Source organism: Callospermophilus lateralis, chromosome 5, assembly GCF_048772815.1.
Source record: "Callospermophilus lateralis isolate mCalLat2 chromosome 5, mCalLat2.hap1, whole genome shotgun sequence".
Classification (NCBI taxonomy): domain Eukaryota; kingdom Metazoa; phylum Chordata; class Mammalia; order Rodentia; family Sciuridae; genus Callospermophilus; species Callospermophilus lateralis.
This window is the reverse complement of record NC_135309.1, coordinates 10,603,971-10,610,867: the sequence shown is the minus strand read 5'-3', so window position 1 is coordinate 10,610,867 and position 6,897 is coordinate 10,603,971. Positions and strand designations below refer to the sequence as shown.

Here is a 6,897-nt window from a genome sequence, read left to right as displayed (position 1 = left end):
AACCCCACACTGAGGGTGTGCTCTCCTCTCAGCACAGAAGAGATCTTTCCTGGGACCTGAGATGCCACTGTGCCCTCTACTCCAGATAAAGACCCTCCTCAGGGAGAAGGGCCACCCTCCTGTCAGCCCAGAGCAGTTCTGGGGCCCACTCCCCATTCTAGCCACTGACACAGATTCTCTCCCTGATCAAATGCTACCCAGCTCCCCCACCTCCCTTCTAACTAGGACCTGACTCTTGGCCATCTGTGCTTGTTACCACCTGGCACTGCCCCAAATGGCCTGGTTTTACCAAGAATCCTGAGAAGTCAGGTCAAGCAGGCACACAGACCCTCTCTATCTCCTCAGACTATCCTCAGATGACCTCTGACCCTGTTGGCCCTTCTTCAGCAAGAAGCTTGTTAGGCTGATGAGCCAGGATCCAGTGACACCCACCAGCTCTGTGGCCATATACCCCACCTGCCATGCTCTATTTGGAGCAGTCTCAGTCTCCTCATGGCAAAACTGTGACCTAAACCTCGGTCCTTGTCCCAGATGCCAATTCAGTAATGGGCACATGGTTTTGGGAAAAGAGAAACAAAGTTTCATTGCTTTGCTAGCAAAGGAGGAGCATGGGGCTCCAGTCCCACAGAGTGATTTTGCCCATCAGCAGGAACAGAGGGCATTTATAGAGGTGATGTGAAGGTTGCATTCCACCTATTTTCTCTCTGGAGTTGAATGTACTTGTGAATTTGGGAGATAGTCATTTCTGAGAGCTTCTGTTGCCATGTCCAAAGCAGATTGCCTCCTTCCTGTGGTGAGAATGTGTTTAAGGACAGATACTCTGCCTAGGATGGCAAAGAAAGATCATCATATTCCCCACACACACCACTGCAAATTAGGGAGTAGAGAGGATGGAGGGGGAGGGAGAGAGGAAGAGAAAGAAAAATGTCTTTTAAAAATGAGTAATAGTGGCAGAGCAGCAGGACTGTATTACTAAGGTAGACACTGTCGCAGTGCAACCGAACACTCAGTCCTTGTCCCTGATGCCAATTCAATCACGAGGACATGGTTTTGTGGGAAAAGAAAAAGGAAGATTTCTTGCTTTACTAGCAAAGGAGAAGCACAGAGGCTCCTATCCATGAGGCTCTGATTCTGCCCCTCAGGAGGAAAGAAGTGGGGCCAGGGTTAAAGAGGTGAGTCAAAGGCTACATTCCACAAAGTTTTCTCTCTGGAGTTGAATTCACTTATTAATTTGGGAGATTTGTCATTTCTGAGGCCCTCTGGTACCAAACCTCTGGTACCAAGGACTCCTTCCTTCCTATGGAGGGTGAGCACTCAAGGACAGATAAGTTTGCCTAAAATAGGGGAGAAAGATAATCCTGTTTCCCCTGAGATTAGGGAGGTGGAGAGATTAAGGAGGAGCAGGGAGAGAGGAAGAGAAAGAAACATGTCCATTTAAAAAATCAGTTCAAGGAGGGCAGAAGGTTGTAGTTCAGCACACTGCGGAGGTTCTGCCTGTCTGTCTCTAGGTGGTGTGTTCCACCTTGACAGCTGCCACCTGCAGCAAGGCCTCCCCAGTGCTCAGGCATCCCAGGTGAATGTGAAGTGCTAATCCATTGCCTCTGAATATAATTGAAACAGAAAACAGGAAGATGGCAGCAAATCCTTCAGGACAAGATTTTCAAAACAAAAATAGAGTTGCAATCTTGGCAGAACTGGACAAAGAGAAATGAAAATTACTTATGCAGAACCAATCTTCAGCAAATAATCCTGGAGCTAGCATTGCACTCTCCAGACCAGCTCTTAATAAGGACTTCCAGGGACATACAGAACAGCAGCATATCACAGCCCAGCAGAAGGCAGCTTTGCAGCATGCTCATGCACATTCATCTGGATACTTCATAACTCAAGACTTTACATTTGGAAATCTTTTTCTTCCTGTTTTACCTCACCTTGACACAGAATGAAGAAAACATCTGTGATTAAAATTACTTTGTAATACCCAATACCAGAGCTCCTCTCATTCAGGGCTGTACATATTATGCTCAAGTTCGGGACCCCCAAAAGACTACCAGAGACCAAGATCAATGTAAGCAGCAAATTGTGAGCTAGCTCAGTCCTCCACGCGCACACAGCAACTAGTGACACTGAGAGGCCCTGAGTCCAGGTTTTGTAGCAGTTTTATACACTCTTTGGGGAAGGCGGGGACTTCATATACATCATAGTATCTCTTAGCAAATAATCACACACCACGGGAAAATCATAAAATAACTCTAAAACATGATTAGCAGATTCACTGGCAGGAACATGTTGGCTAGGGGTGATTGGTTAGTACAAGAGGGGGTGTGGGAGGCCATCCTCGCACGTGATTTGAGTTACCTCCCTGGCTGGGTGAGAGGCGCTTAGACACAGCTGTGTTAGAGCTTTCCCCACCCTTTCCCAGGTCCGAGGGCTTGTCCGTGCAGAGACGTTTGTCTGGCCACTGCCCCGAAGACCCAGTCATCGCCCCTGATCTTGGGATGCTACCCCCTTTAACCTTCATTGGATGGGATTTTCCCTGGAACTTTTTGTTCCCCAATAAAAGCCCACTCCCTGGAGTGTTCTCTCTCTCTCTCTCACTAGTCTCTTCTGTAAACCTCACTACCGCATTAGGTGGCTGGAGGTGGGAGCTAGGAGAAGCCTTCCTGGAGCTGGTTTTAAAGGTAATAAGAATCTTGTCTCTTTAATTTAAAACTCCCTAGCATTTACTCATGAATCAAACCTTCTTTCATAAAGCCAGCGCTGGTCGCATAGCAGAAGGGGGATTCGTTTGAACTGATTGATTTAGGCCACGAGGGGAGTACATGCTGAACTACATGGTTTCCCAACATGTTATCAACCATCATAAACTACTGGGAGGTCATCTGGCATCCCAGGTATTTTCCCTGTCTCATGCTGATTGGAGGCTGCTAGGGGGTTGCTATGGGTCCTCACCTAGGCTGACTGAGTCAGGGACACCTGGCGCAGCATATCTCACCCGTTATTTGCAGACAAACAACTCAGCAGGGTGGGTATGTGCCTAGGAGTGCTCTGTGGGTCTTTCCAAGGACAAGAGTCATGCCCCCTTCCTTGGACAGGCTTTGCTCTGAGGTAGAGGCTGGTTTCTCATACACACTGTGACATTAAGAATTCTGGTGAACTTACATATTTTTTTGCTTCTTGAAAAGAAAGGAATATGTAAGTAAAAGCAAAAAGAAGGGGAGGACTGGGATGATGAAAGCTTTAGAAGCTGGGTTGTCTGAAAATTTGATTATGCTGCTTAGTGACTTTATGTTTTTTGTAATGCCATTTGATTTTTAGCTCTCAATCAGACTCTGAACTGGATAGTCATGTAAAATCATCCCCTAACAACTGAGTATGTTGTGTCCACAATAGCCTTATATGAACCATTTGTAGTATTTAACTTGAAATAAATGAGGATGCTTTTGAAAAATGTGAATGCATAAGATTAAATAAGTTAGGTTTATATTTGTAGTCCACAGTATTGATGTAGTATATAGCTTTCAAGTTAATAGTCATCATTATCATCCAGAAGTACTCTTTGTAAATGTATAAATATTTTCATGTTATTTTAAAAGAAAACCCAAGATAAAACTAAATTACCAACCAGTCTTAAGCATCTTTTATAAACATGCCATTATAAATGATGTGACAGTGCTATTCAAAGTAATTATAAAGAATGTGGTGGCTTGCACATTTATTTGTACATGGTCTTATTTAGCATTACTACATAAATGGTATGCATATGGTTTCATTGTTCATTTTATCTAATTAAAAATTTAAAATTAAAAAAAATCAGTTGCAGTGGCTGAGCAGCAAGGGTTATATTCTAAGCATAAAGTGGACACTGCTACAATTCCCCACTGTCAATTCCTACATTCCATTTCTATGGAAAAATGAGTGAGGACATCTTCAAACTGTTTCCTGATGAAAGGGGGGAAGTTGGGGGAAGTAACCCAAGTCCTTGTTGTAAGGTCAGGCACCAGTGACCAAAAGGAGGCAGATTAAAAGGCTGCTGAATGAGGCTTTATTGAGATTCAATCCTGGGAGAGACCCTCCAGTCCATCTGTGGGTCTGGGGAATCGGCATGGACTCAGCCATATTGGAGTTGTTATTGGGCTTAGGGCAGAAAGGAAGGGCTTGGTACAGGAAAGGGAAGGTTTTAGAGTCCCTTATCTTACTAGGGTTGGTCAGGGGGGCTTGCTGAGGTCCAGGATTGGTCAGGAGACCCCACTGATTGACAGGTGGTTATGTTGGTGCCTGATTGGTGGTTTTTTCACACACACGCGGGTTGCCTTATGATTTGTTCTCTTAGCCACCTTAAACCAACCTAACATCCCAGCCTTTCTGATGACATAGGGCATCAAATTCCATCTGGTTACTTCCTGCTGGCTAGAGGCAAAGAATCTCATTCCCATAAAAGTGTCAGAGAGGGTTTTAGGTGGGGTCAGAGTCTCTGGAGTCTAAGGAGTTGGTCATGAGTTCTAGGTCTCCATCTTGGGCATCAGGGGCTGGTGGTCATGAAAAAGTAGTTGATTTACTGACTGGTTGGTGAATTTGTGTATCTGATCTTGCAGGAACTTCTTTAGGCAATTTAATAGACATGGTCCTATTAGGAGAAACATAAAGAGGACTAATAGAGGTCCTGTGAGGGAGAGAAGCCAAGGCCATACTTGACTGAACATTCCCCATGGATCCTGTTGGCCTAGTTGCTGTCTCCTCTTTTCTAGCTGTTCTTGTCCTTCATTACTCCCAGGAATGACTGTGTTTTGGTTTGACTGTTTTTGCTAGGTGTTTAAGATCAAGCTGCTCAAAATTGACTTTGTTTCTATCTATTGTTAAGAGTCAGCTGAGCTCCCATAGGGGTTGCTCTTGGGGGAACTTGAGAGCAGCTTCTTAGTTCTGCTAGTGCCATCTGTGCTAGGATGGGTCCAGGTCTTGCTTGACCATGTGGCTTCCCTGGGAAGCAACTGGGATGTCTCCTATTCACAGCAAGTGCACTGATTGGCTTTTCATTCTCCAGTGGTCTCATAAGCCCCCCTTAATGGGAGATTAGTGGCCCAGAGTTGCAAAGCTCTTTAGAGAAGTTGCCTGTTCTCTGGATTCAGAGTGACACAGAGGGCCAGAGCCAAATATTGGGGTTTGGGGCCCTTTTAATATAGCTTTAATTTTAAGTCTTGATCTTAAACATCTAGCAAGTCAGTCTCACCAGTCTTAAATTAAAAGTACTGGGCTTTAACTGAAATCTGGTCTACTTTGGAGTCATTTTAACATGTAGTAAAATGGGAAGCAGAGCCTTATCTCAGATAAGGTGGGGGTCTTTCAAACCTTCTACCTTAAAGACTTGTATACCTGTTGGGACTTCAAATTCTTAGTAACCTTGTTTTCAGTGATGAGAAAGCAATTTTAAAGGCCATTTTCACCAGATCTCGAATAGGGGTCTGAGGCCCCTCCTCAGCTCATTTGAGCTTTTTTTCAAATATCATGGGCTGACTGAGTAGCAAAATGGGTTGCTAACACCATAGCCCCAGAGGGAGACTCAGTATCCAGCTTAGTATATTTGGTGAGAACCTCTGTAAGGCAACTGAGAAATAAGGCTGGATTCTCATCTGGATCCTGGGTGATTTCTCTCAGCTTCTCAAATTTAACCACTTTATTGGAAACCGCCTACATGCCTGCTATCAGATATTGGACCATGCAAGCACAGTGATGGTGACCTTGTTGGCCATCTTGATAGTTCCAGTTGGGTTCAGTTAGGGGAACGGCTGCTTCACCTGTGGGGAGAGTCATATCTGTTAGACTAATTTGATCAGCATGATCTCATGTAGCCTTCTGGATGCAGGCTCACTCATCCAAGATAAGGGTAGAGGAGAGAATGACATAGATGTCATGCCAGGTAGGTTCATATGTCTTAGAGAGGTATTGGAATTCTTTAATGTAAGTAGAGAAGGACCCAGGGCATTTTTCAATCTGGGAAAAATCTTAAAGTGAGAATTCGGTGCCAGCCACTTCCCTGAGAGGACAAAAGAGCTTTGAGTTAGCTGGTAAGAGGGCCAGCTGGAACCAGGTATGGGCACTGAAAGGAGAAGAGAGAAGGGAGTGGGTTGAAAGATCCATTGAGGGGTGAGGGGAAGGGTTGTATCAGTAGAAGAGGTGGGTGAAGGAGTCAGGGCTTCAGGAGAGGAGGAGGGAGAGGAGGGAAGAAGGATGGAGGGGGAAGGTCCTGGAGTGGGGGAGGAGGAGCTATGGTAGCATGAGGAGGGGGAGGGGAGGGTGCGGGTTTTGGAGGAGAGGAGGGAAGAAGGATGGAGGGGGAAGGTCCTGGAGTGGGGGAGGAGGAGCTATGGTAGCATGAGGAGGGGGAGGGGAGGGTGCGGGTTTTGGAGGAGAGGAGGGAGAGGATTGGTCTAGGTAGGGAGGGGGAAGACAGGAAGGTGGGGCTGAGAGCAGCTCAGATGGATCTGAGAATGAGGAAGGAGGTGTGGGAAAACAGTGGGAAAGGGGTTAGGGATTTTCCCTAGCCAGGAAGACTTGAGCTGTAGAACAGGTAGATTAGACAGTGGGACAGCAGCAAATATCCAAAAAAAGCCTGAACATAAGGGACTTGTGCCCACTTCCCTGTCTGGTGCCCAAAATTGTCCAAATAAGGATTTGAAAATTAAAGTTTCTTCTAAGGGCTATTGTGACCCATTGTCTAAGTCATACTGGGGCCAGGCCACAGTGGAGTAAAAGACCAGACAGTTGAGGTGTAGGTCTTTAGTGAAAATTTGAATATAGACAACTCAAGGGAGTTTGGGGGTCTATGGAGTATTCGGTGTTTCCCATGACCTTCCTGCACCCTCTGGCATGAGTGGGAGGGAAAAATGACATCAAAATTCT

General features: G+C 45.6%; 1 pseudogene; it reads left to right on the top strand.

The window, feature by feature from the left end:
* Nucleotides 1–1,631: 1,631 nt before the first annotated feature.
* Nucleotides 1,632–1,946, top strand: LOC143641671 (SOSS complex subunit C pseudogene; annotated as a pseudogene).
* The last annotated feature ends 4,951 nt before the right edge of the window (nt 1,947–6,897 follow it).